The sequence below is a fragment of the Labeo rohita genome, chromosome 9 (assembly GCF_022985175.1).
Source record: "Labeo rohita strain BAU-BD-2019 chromosome 9, IGBB_LRoh.1.0, whole genome shotgun sequence".
In the NCBI taxonomy this organism is placed as follows: domain Eukaryota; kingdom Metazoa; phylum Chordata; class Actinopteri; order Cypriniformes; family Cyprinidae; genus Labeo; species Labeo rohita.
Window position 1 is genome coordinate 32,756,460 of NC_066877.1, and position 12,757 is coordinate 32,769,216.

Sequence of the window (12,757 nt, forward strand, 5' to 3'; positions counted from 1 at the left end):
CCGTAAACACGGCACGGTCAGCTCAGCCCGACGGCTCTTTAAGCATTCAGAACACTGAAGGGATACGGAGAGATTAACCTTCAGTTCTCTTCCTCTGCTGCAGCCTGACAGACATCATTACGGTGCAGACAGGAGCAAAGATGGATGACACTCAACAGCTCAGACCTTCACGCAAATTCAACCTGGCACATCAACGGCTCATGTCACCGATCCATATTGCAGTCGCACCTTAAAAACCTGTTATAGCGGACGAGAAATGGTGCGAGAGTGTTAGTAAACCATGAGAGAAACTGAAATATCAGGACTACATTTTTATGAAACAACGAACCTGCAGTGAACTTCAGAGATGTGTGTGTTTGTTTAATTATCTTTTATGGATACCTTGCTCCTGTGCTGGTGGTTGTGAGGGGGAAAAAAAATCAATCCAGTCCCAGAGGCTAATTTTATTGCTCAAAGGTTGCTCGTTCATAGCTCATGGGATTTAATGGAGCTCTCTGTTATGTTTCATTGAAGAATCAATCGGCTAAAATACCTTAGGAGACATAAAAATAGAGACAAATGAGTCAATTACTGACATACAGTAAGAGTCTAGGGTTCATTCTGTGTGGATGACACAGAGAAAGTAAGTAGTGTTTGGCCTTGGGTGAATTTGATGAGAAATAACTGAGTTCATATTGAGATGTCTGATTTTTCATTGCAGACTTTGGTGTTTTGAAAAATCTGAGCACAGTTGGAGACATTGCAAGCAGGAGATGTTAAGGGTTAGTTCACCAAAATAAAAACTGTGTCATTAATTACTCACCCTCATATCGTTCCAAACCTGTAACACCTTCGTAACACAAATTAAGATATTTTAAATGAAATCCGAGAGCTCTCTGACCCTCCATAGACTGCAAGGGTCCTACCGCGGTCAAGGAACAGAAACATAGTAATGACTAGGGATGTCACAAGTGTCAATATAATATCGAACCGTTCGGTATGACATCCATTTTTCAATACGCGCTTGTGAATTGCAGTTTTCCGGGTTTGCATTTAACTAACTTCCTTGTTTTATTTCTCACATGCAGAGCATCTTCCATTCTAATGACATGCAATGATAAGCCTTTCTAAACCTGTTATCCAACAAAAGAGTTATAAAAACAAAAAAAACCATTTAATTCACAACATCAGTTGAGTGTTAAAAATAACTTCCTTATTTAATCTGATGTGGATTCTTATCACAGAATGAGGCAGACAATAAATTCTTTACTCATTATATGTATGTCGATTAGCAGCGGTGTATGAAAAGTACAGGAGATGGCTTGAAGAACACAGATAAACCATATTTTATTGCAGATGAGTGTTTATTGTCCTTACATTTCATCATTTAAAACGTTTAACGTTACATCTTGTTTTTATTCAGTTACAGCGATAGCGATGCCTTTATCTATATTAGAGGATATTAGCTGGAACGGAACATCATCAGTGATACTTCTTTGATGCATATGTGGATTTTCTGCACGAGGGCGCCCTCTTGCGTCCAGTATGCATGAAACCCATTCTATTTTGCATAAAAATCGAAAAAATAATACCTCTCTCAAAAGAAAAATTAAGCAGACATATACTAAACCATCCAGTGTACAGAGGTTTATGGGAGTGTTTTGTTAATTTGTTGCAAAAAAAAAAACACGTATTGGAGGTACGTATTGAACAGTGGACTAACTCTATTGCTGCATCCCTAGTAATGCCATTGTTAAAATGCATCGTGGTACTCTCATAATTGTGCTAGGCTGACGCAGAGGAGAAGAATTGTTGAATAAAGTCATTAAAATTACAGTTGAACCCACTGATGTCACATGAACCATTTTAATGATGTCTATACTACATTTCTGTGCATTGACCGTGGGACCCTTGCAGTCTATGGAGGCTCTTGGATTTCATCTAAAATATTTTCATTTGTGCTCCCAAGATGAACAAAGTTCTTACAGGTTTGGAACGACATGAGGATGAGTAATGACAGAATTTGTATTTTTTTTTATAGTGTATTTCAGCCTTAAATGGATTTGTATGGCTTAAATGATCAGTTCACTTCCAGAACAAAAATTTACAGATAATGTACTCACCCCGTTGCCATCCAAGATGTTCATGTCTTTCTTTCTTCAGTCGTGAAGAAATTATATAGTGGACTTCTATGGTGCCCGTGAGTTTGAACTTCCAAAATCCAGTTTAAATGCAGCTTCAAAGGGCTCTAAATGATTCCAGCTGAGGAAGAAGGTCTTATCTAGCAAAACAATCTGTCATTTTCTTTAAAAAAAAAAAAAAAAAAACACTTCAATTTATCGCTGTAGAACGTCCGACTCAGTGTTTACAAAACTTGCAAAAAAGGCCCTTTACAAAAAAAGGTAAAACAGTGATGTAGGACATTTTGAAGTTGGAGGAGAAAATGAGATGGGAGTTTTTCAACATGTATTGACACAGAACATGCATGCACATGGCAGAGGTAGACAAGATGAGCATTTGAGGTTAAAAAGTATATACATTTTATATATATATATATATATATTGCTAGATAAGATCCTTATTCCTCGGCTGGGATCGATTAGATTCTTTTGAAGCTGCATTTAAACTGCATTTTGGACTTTCATGGGTACCATTAAAGTCCACTATATGGAGATAATTCCTGAAATGTTTTCCTCAAAAAGCATAATTTCTTTCTGACTGAAGAAAGAAAGGAATGAATATCTTGGATGACAACGGGGTGAGTACATTATCTATAAATTTTGTTCTGGAAGTGAACTACTCCTTTAATATAACATAAATGATGTCTCTTACTGAAATATGTAGTAGAAAACCCATGAAAGATTTACATTATTTAAAAAAATCCACATCGTTTTATATATATTTTAGACTATGGAGGACTTATTTTGATGATGTGAATTTTTTTGCGTTTGGTGAGCTACTGTCTCTCAGCTTTTGGATGTAATTTTCAGTCGAAGGGCAACAAGAGAAGTGATGTAAGTCTTCACTGTTTTCCTAGCGATAAGAAAATGTGAAAAGAATGGGAAGATGCCTGTGGACGAATAAAACTTCCTAAAGACCCACATCTTTGTTCTCTTCACTTTAGTCCTGATGCCTTTGAGGCTTTTAGTAGACCACACCTACTGAAAGAGCTTACAAATGGCATAGATAAGAAACGCTAGATGCCATCCTGGCAGGATGAAAAACATGCAACGTTTATCATCACAGTCACTAAAGGAGTTTCTCAGTGCAGATTTCACTCGATATCCGGGGGCGTTTAGACTCCTTGTAGGGAATCGATGGTACAGCATTTGTTTTAGCCTACGCTTATATCCCTCACCACTTGTAAACTTTTTCAGTAGCTGTGACCATCTTATCAGCATTTTATTTTCCGAGTTGTGTTGTGGTAAATATGGCAACAGGTAGCACCAATAGCTCACCAAGTACAACCATTTCACATCATTGAAATAACGGCGCCACCCATAGTCCAAAATATGTATAAACTGATGTGGATTCTTTTAAATAACATACATTTTTCATGGTTTTTCTTCTACATATTTCAATAAGAGACATCATTTATGTTATATTAAACCATACAAGTCTTAACACTTAGGGTTCCCTTTAAGATTCCTTTAGAGAAATAAAAAATTACCCAATTGAGTAAATAGCTACGTACAGTAGGTGTATATGGACAGAGGAGCTATAAAATGAATGCAACCACCATGACTTATGATTATTCAGTCTTGGGAGAATTTGATAAGAAATGCTTGAGATCTCTGAGATTACTTTGGTATCTTGACAAGTCTGAGATAGTTTGAGACACTCAGAGACACATGTAAGGTCTTTTCAAAGGAGAAACATCTCTGCTTTTAATCTTGAGATAATAAAGAGCTCCAATCTGTGATTTTTCTTTCCTGTGAGGTTGGCTTTTAGAAAAGACTGAAAAATCTGGATGATACTTTAAGTGCTACAATACATGACAGAGAAAAACCACAAAAACACACTGTGGTTCTGCAGCAGTCTGAGTGTTTTTTTCTTCTGGTGTGAAAAGGATTTATAGAGAAAGACAATTACTGAGGAAAATTCGGTCTTCAAATCCCTGTTGGCACGGCTGCTATGCTGCTTTATTTGAAGACTCTAAACTGCATTTCATTTTCCCATTTGCTCTAATGAGCTTATTTCATATATAGAGGAACAATCAATCAGCAAAAGGTGAATCACTCATGGTTTGGTGATATATGCGCTGGATTGAAAGGACGTCAGTAAAAGCAATAAATCACAGGTTTCCTAATTGCTCACTTGGGCTGTGCGGGCGGAGCCGGTCACCTTGCTGAAGGGGAAAACATTTGTCTAATCAGATGGTCGCTGAGCCCCTGCTGGCCCTTCTCACTATGAATTACAACGACCCTTAGTGACCTTATGTGACCTTAGGATTATTAAAGAAGTGAAGCCAACTGCTAATGAGCGAGCTGATAAAGTAGAGGAGGATACACTGAACACACACTTTGATACAAGACCAAGTGAGCGTCTACATAGGAAGCATTTTAAGGTAACATAGCTCAATTCAGGTTGCACTGAATGCATCCATTATGGAGATGAAAAAATCAAAACTGGTGGACAATGAGCGCCTTTTATAAATACTGTATAAATCCTTCAATCCTGAAAGTATATATACTGTACAAAAGTTTTAGAAATAAGCTATTTATGCTCACCAAGACTGCATATATTTAATTAAAACACAGTAAACACAGTAAAAACAACAATATTTTGAAATATTATTACAATTTACAATTATTACAGTTTTCTATTTTAGTATGTTGTACAATTTACATTCCTGTGATGCAAAGCTGAATTTTCACCATCATTACTCCAATCTTCAGTGTCACATGATCCTACAGAAAAAAATGTTAAAAATGTTAAATGTTTTGATCCTAATGTTAAAAAAAAGTTGTGCTGCTGATTTTTTTTATTTTATTTTATTATTTATTGATTTATTGATTTATTTATTTTTTTTGTGGAAACCATGAAACATTTGTTAGGAGAAGCATTTATATATATTTAATATATATTATTATTATTTTTTTTTTTTTTGCAAAAGTCGTTACTGTCAATTTTGATCAATTTAATGCAATGTAACTATCTGAAATGTTTTTTTCATCTAATTTTCAATATAATATAATATACTTTTTTTAATTCCCTTTTTATGATTTGACCTATGTTAAAATATATTTATAATGTACATATATTTACATTAACTTATCATAGCAATATATATTCTTTACCATTTTTGGTATTTAAAAAAATGTGAGATTTTTGAAAATATTTTTAAGTTTTCTTTTTATATTTTTAAATACAGAGAAGCACTAAATTTTTTAATTAAAACTTTTTTTTGCATTTTTTAAAACATTTAAAATTAGAATAGAATAGAATAGAACAGAACAGAATATAATAGAACAGAATAGAATAGAATACACACACACAAAAAAACCATTGATATTAATTGTGAGTTGAATCTTCTGTGCTGGTTATTGTTGGTAACTAAAATTAAAACTACATTAAAACATTTTTATAAAAGCTGAAATTAAATAAAATTTGAAAATTAAAAGAAAAAATTTTAGTTAGTTACATCTCTAATATGCATTTAGTTTAAGTTGAAGCAAGAAAAATTATTAACTGGAAATAAAATAAATAAAAACTAAAACTTAAAAACTAAATTAAACCTAAATAATAAAAAAACTAAAATGTATTTTTAAAAAAATAAATAACTAATATTTAAATGAAGACAAAAAAACAGAAACTAATCTAAAAACTCTATAATCTATAATAATACTATACAAATAATAGTATTTTTTTTTTTTTTTTTTTTTTGCGTTAATAAAATTTACAATTTAGATGAAAACAGCTAGTGGCTGTCAAGGTCCACAAAAAGCACCTTAAAATACATACCACTATATTGTATTATTTTTTTTAAGTCTTCTAAATTCATACGATTTGGTCATATGTTGACGGCTTGATCAGGGAACAGACTGCAATTTAAGTCATTTCAGAAGACATGCAATGCACTAATATGGTGCTTTCTGTGTCATATATAGTGTTTGTGGTCATAGTCTGCTTCATTGTACAGAAAGAGCAGCTATTTTGCTCGACATCTCCTTGTGTAACATGAAGAAATAAAGACATCAATATGAGGGTGACGGTATCAGTTAATGAAGACAGAATTTTCATTTTAGGGTGAACTATCACTTTAAGATCACTCATTAAGACTGCAAGAAGCCATACACAGGATTGCTGGGCTCTAGCGAACATGTCTATCTCGTCAGGGATCAAAGGCAGACCATTTCAGAGGAATATGGAAGAAAAATTGACCGCATCACCCTATGCGTCTGACATGCAAGAGCAACCAAGCTCAAACTCCCCCCATGCTGGTGAACACGCAGTGTTTGTTGCCAGATAACACACACACACGTACACACACATCACCAAAAGTGAACTTTTTGCTGCGTAAAATGTGTGAAAGTCCATCACTGAAAACTGTGATTGAGCTGAGATGGGTATAGCTTCAGAAGCTCAGCAAATGCCAGTATGATTACAGTGACCTATCTATCTCTATCTCTCTCTGGAGCTCAGTGGTGCGTGTTATGACCGTTATACTCCTGCACAGGAGGTGTGTGATGAAAACGGCCACCCGTAAGCTCTGATTCAGCGTTTCATATAGGCTTTATCTCTGAATGAAACTCTGTCGGTGTTGTTTACAGTGGCTGCGGCAGACGGATAACCTCTCTCGGAGGAAGAGACGCGTTTGGCGGGAAACCGGCAGTCTGAGGTCAACTATCTGAGAGCTGCAGACGCCGCCAAAGAAGAGTTAAAATTGGCTTTAGCGACTGAATAAAACTGAGTTACTCGCCAGCTGGCCACTACTTTCCTGTTCACATATACAGTGATTATAGATCTGGAGTTTTCCTTGTAAACTTTATTTATTTTACGGCTGAAATATGTTTCAAATATATTCTAAAAATATGTTGTGAACAGAGCTGCTAAATGAAATTTGAGCTTCAAATGCCAAAATATATTACAAAATGTACAATATATATATGTGCACATATATTTACAAAGATTTTTAAAAAGTCAGTGTATATATATATATATATATATATATATATATATTGCATTTTTTGAAACATTAAAAAAATATAAGTAATATAATATAATATAATATAATATAATATAATATACTTCTTAATTCTCATTTTGAATGATTTGAAAATATATTTATTATGTATATTTATTTTTACACCTATATTACTATATTAGCAATGTATATTCTTGAACATTTTGGGTATTAAAAAAAAGTAATAATAATAACATTTAAAAAAAATGTATATATATATATATATATAATTTTTTTTTTTTTTTTTTTTCAGTTTTTCTTTTATATTTTAAAACACTTATAAGAAATGAATATTCTGGGCCTTTTTACAATTTTTTAAAATACAATATAATATAATATAATATAATATAATATATTATAATTATTCTCTTTTTAATGATTTGACTTATGTTACCATATATTTATAATGTACATATATTTTTAAATTTATCATAGCAATATATATTCTTGATCATTTTTGGTATTTAAAAATTATGAGATTTTAGAAATTTGTATCATTCTATATTTTAAAATACATAGAAGCATATAATGTGTTTTTTTTTTTTTTTTTTTCTTTTTGCATTTTTTAAACATTTAAAAAATTTAATATTATTAATATAATATTTATAATTTTTAATAATATAATTTTTAATTCTAATTTTGAATTATTTAACCTATGTTAAAATAATAATTATGTTAAAATATATTTATTATGTATATTTATTTTTAAACCTATATTAGCAATATATATTTTCAAACATTTCTGGTTTTAAAAAAACAAATAAAATAATAAATAATACATTTAAAAAAAAATCAGTTTTTATTTTATATTTTAAAATACTTATAAGAAATGAATATTTTTGGCCTTTTTATTTTATTTTTTTAAATACAACATACATAAATACAATATAATATAATATAATATAATATAATATAATATAATATAATATAATATAATATAATATAATATAATATAATAAATATAATATACTTTTTATTTTCTTTTTTATGATTTAAAATATGCTGATGTTAAAATATGTTAAAATATGTACATTTATAACGTACAAATTTATAATTTATAACGTACATATATTTTTATATTTATCATAGCAATATATATTCTTGACAATTTTTGGTATTTAAAAAAAATGTGAGATTTTTAAAAATATTTTTATGTTTTCATTTTATATTTTAAAATGCATATACGCAATACATATTTTTTTTTCTTTTTGAATGATTTGAGCTAAAGAAGACCTCTGCCCCTTTTTTCTCCTTCTGATTTAAAATATAAAAATATTATATAAAATATTGAAATATAACATTCACAAATAATTTCAGAGAATTTAGCCTTTTATCGTTTCAAGTAGACAGGAACTGTACTTGTCTGTCTGAAAATAGCTGAAAACATTTACCAAAGATTGCAGATAAGTGAACTGACTGACTTGCCTTTAATTATTCCTCATAATGAAGTCAGCTAGACAAAAATATGGTGAAACAAAATGACAATGATAATTCACGGTTATGGTGACAAGTTTGTGATGGAGATGAGCTCATCTTGAGTGACAAAAGACCAGTGAAGTCTGACATAAAATTGCAAGGAAAGGAAAACAGCGAAATAATTTCACTGTCGTACAGACAAAAGTGTTGCAAGGCAGACATTAGTGTTAAAAAAAAAGCTCGAGTCATCCTCACCGCATTATCATCCTCTCTCTATCATTTACAGCAAAGAATAATGCATTAAACGTCGTTACTACCAGGTGTGTCCAAAAGCTACGTTTGGACTCGGAGACTTGGAGAGCATTTTCTACTACGTAAAACATTTCGTGTTTTAGCCGCAAGATGATGCAAATGAAACAGAAAAAAAGTGAGCTTGAACTGAGCTGCTGATTTACTGCTAAAGCTAATTCTCATCTCATCACCCCCGAAATTCAGTCCTAATGCAGACTTATTAAAAATTCAGCGTTATTCTCCAGCGGCTCAAATAATAACATTTCCGACAAGATGGTGAGACGATGCTTTGCTTGATAGAGGAACATTGAGTTTTGCAGTCATTTCTGCTAAATGGAGCCTATCGGCAGGACACGTCTTTTCAATGAAAGGACAAGTGCAGCAAGCTATTTCTCACGTTCACTTTAGCTCCTCATTTTATTTTTCAGATAAAAGCCCATTCTGACCGCAGTGAGCCTTTAACAAGAGACGACGTCCCGCGCGGAGGCCATGCATATTCACGCGCCGCTGATAGTCCCAATTTCTGCTCAATTCCCTCCAGCTCGCCGGCTGTACAAAAGAAACCTTCTGCCGTCATTAAACCTACACCTCATCACGCCTCTAGGAACCAGACTTCTTTTCCTCAGAATGGACAGATCGCTTGCTTTCTACCTTTGAAGTCCCAAATGGCTTCTTTCTTCGGCTGCCAATTTGGCTTTCAGACAGTCTGGCCTCTCGGCCCTTTGCTGCAGGGTCCCATCAGACTCCCTCTACTTTTTTGTTTCCCATCTCTCTGTCTCCGGTCTCTTAAGTCCGGAACGGGATGCTTTCATCCTACCCTGACAATCCATGACCACCACGGTGCACTGTGAAAGAGCCTTTTCAAGAAACAGTTCACTCAATAATGAAAATTCGGTTTCTATTTACTGACCCTCATGCTGGTCCAAACCCCTTTCATTTAAAGCATCATGCAGCTATGCTCCAATAACAACACAAAATCAATAGTGACTCGAATTTTCACACAAAAATGAAAATTCAGTCTTCATTCACTCACTCTCATGTCCCAAACTTGTATGACTTTTTTTCTGCAATGATAACACCCTGCATGATACTTGCTCCTTGAAATCTGATACTGGTTTCCTAGTAATTTTGGGGTGCTGATTCCAAAATCAGTGGCTGTTTTGCTCAAGCTTGTCACACTTTCTCATAAAATGTGTGCATTTTGTAGCATATTTGCTTCTGAAAATCATTTGTAAGGTGAAGAAGTCTTGTATTATATCTTAAATAGCAGTAAAACTGCCACAAAGACATGATTCCTGTCCTCCTCCGAGTCAGGTTACACCTATTTTTGGAGATTTTTGGTATTTTCTTTTAACATTTAAAAAATATAATATAATATAATATAATATAATATAATATAATATAATATAATATAATATAATATATTTTTTCATTCTCTTTTTGAATGATTTGACATGTTAAAATATATTTATTACGTAAATGCATTTTTACATCGATATTTGCAATATATACTTTATATACTGTTTAATATTTAAAAATAACTATAATATAATAGAACAGAACAGAATAGAATAGAATTTTTCATTCTCTTTTTGAATGATTTGACCTATGTTAAAATGTTTATTATGTAAATACATTTTTACATATATATTTGCAATATATATTTTCAGACTTTTTTTTTTAAAAAACATTAAAAAAAGTATAATAATATAATATAAACTGTACTTGCCTGACTTGCCAACTGTACTTGCCTGACTGAAAATAGCTGAAAACATTTACCAAGACCGCAGATAAGTGAACTGACTGACTTGCATTTAAAAGTACTTCATAATAAAGCCAGCTAGACAAAAATACGACAAACAAAATGACAATGATAATTTATGGTTTTGTGACAGTTTGGTTTCACCAAGTGATGGAGATGAGCTCATCTTGAGTGACAAAAGACCAGTGAAGTCTGACATTAAATTGCTAGGAGGGGAAAACAGCAAAATCATTTCACTGTCATACAGACAAAAGTGTTGTGAGGCAGCAATTAGTGTTCAAATCAAGCTTGAGTCATCCTCACCGCATTATCATCCTCTCTCTATCATTTACAGCAAAAAAAAAAAAATAATGCATTGTTTTATTTCATGGCTGTTAAAACAAAGAGCCAGGTTCCTCTGAGCTATCCAAACTACATCCAAACAGCAACAGAAAATGACTTTTGTAGAAAAAAAGCTATTTTTTAAATAAATGATATTAAATGCAGCATTTAAACATATTTTTCACTTTTTGCACAATTGTTAGTTAAATGATATATTTTTAATACTTATTTAATGCTTTATACAATGCTTTTGTTATTTTTATAAGTGCATTTTATCTGATTGAATTTCATCTTACATACAGTGCACAACAGACTAGTTTTACGGCTTTTTAAAAATCCTTTTTTAGATTTTGTCATAGAAATTGTCACTGTATGGGAGGAAAAAGCTGCATAATGATTCTTAAAACGTCTCCTGCAGTGTTCCACTCAAAAACCTCCTATTTTTTGGTGCATTACTCCTATAATTTCGCATGTGTGAGGACCAAACCTCCCTTTCCTCCTCTATCCAGCACACCAGCATTCATCTCCCCACCGAACAGCCGCTTCTGTTTTCCCCACTGTTACTAATTGACGCAATTATCGTTCTATTTTTGCTGAAGGTCTGCTAAAAGCAGGCACATTTTGACGGATGAGCCGTTCATGAGGAGCAAGGCTTCGCTGACTATCTTTATCCTAATGAGAACAACACTTTCTGATCTCTGGGTAAACTGCTTTCTGCCTTGTGTAGCATGTGAGGAGAGAAACAAACTAAAGGGAGCGACGCCACTGACTTAACAACAGTTTTCCATAGCGTGACAGTACCTTTGCTGTTCTTAAAACAATGTAGCTTTTCCAGTAACAAGCCACTTTTACCAACAAGCAGTAAACAGTGTGTCAAAATGCAGCGTTGCTGTTTTTTGTCACAGTGCAGCTTTACAGCCGAGCTGAGGTGATAATCAAACATGCTCTCCTAAAACATCTTTTCTTGCTTTTCATTCAAGTTCATTTGGAACAGTTTATGTAAATAAACCAGTTAAAAAAGATTCACAGTTCATTACTGTGTTTTTGGCAAATTTTTAGACCTCAATTTGAGATTTATGTACCGTATGTGAATTGCATACAAAATTACATAGTTTTAACCTAATTAATACTCCAAAAAAGTAATCTTGATGCGATCCATTTTTGTCAGTCATACATAAATGAAAGAGGTAGGATTTCTTTAATAGTACTAATAAACTATATGTGTTTTAAATACACAATAACCAGGTTTATATATTTATCATCAAAAAATTCATACATTTGTTTCAATGTTAAGTAACTGAATATTGCTTGTTCCACAGTTAGCCATATTTTCACAATATGTTTTTCTTTCTTGACAGGATATAAACTCGACAGTGTTTATAGACATAAATTCACTTGACAGTGAAACATAAACTTGCAATTTCAAGTTAAAAGTCTGAATTGTAAGAAACAAACTTGCAATTGCAAGAAAAAAGTCTGAATTGTGAGATAAATTTGCAGTTGCAAAAAAGTATGAATTTTGAGAAATTTGCAATAGCAAAAAAAGTATGAAATTTGTAAGATTTAAACTTGCAATTGCAAGAAAAAAGTCTGAATTGTGAGATAAATTTGCAATTGCAAAAACGTACGAATTTTGAGAAATTTGCAATAGCAAAAAAAAGTATGAAATTTTGAAGATTTAAACTTGCAATTGCAAAAAAAAAAAGTCTGAATTGTGAGAGATAAATTTTGAATATTGCTTTTAAATATTGAGAATATTGCTTATTCCACAGTTAGCCATATTTTCACAATGTTGTTTATTT

At 32.3% G+C, this 12,757-nt stretch overlaps 1 protein-coding gene across 18 annotated transcripts in view; it reads right to left on the reverse strand.

Annotated features, from left to right (window-relative positions):
* b3galt1b (UDP-Gal:betaGlcNAc beta 1,3-galactosyltransferase, polypeptide 1b) overlaps positions 1-12,757 on the reverse strand; it is a 211,668-nt gene that overhangs the window by 124,900 nt on the left and 74,011 nt on the right. For 2 of the 18 annotated variants that reach the window (XM_051119801.1, XM_051119790.1), the window contains exons 1-2: positions 329-492; positions 79-237 (exon numbers count right to left, since the gene is read on the reverse strand). The exons of 15 other annotated variants lie outside the window; for them this stretch is intronic. The gene's annotated coding sequence lies outside the window, so the exon portion shown is untranslated. Of the gene's footprint in view, positions 1-78; positions 238-328; positions 493-12,757 lie in introns of those variants that run through there. One more of the 18 variants, XM_051119793.1, reaches the window with a different exon arrangement.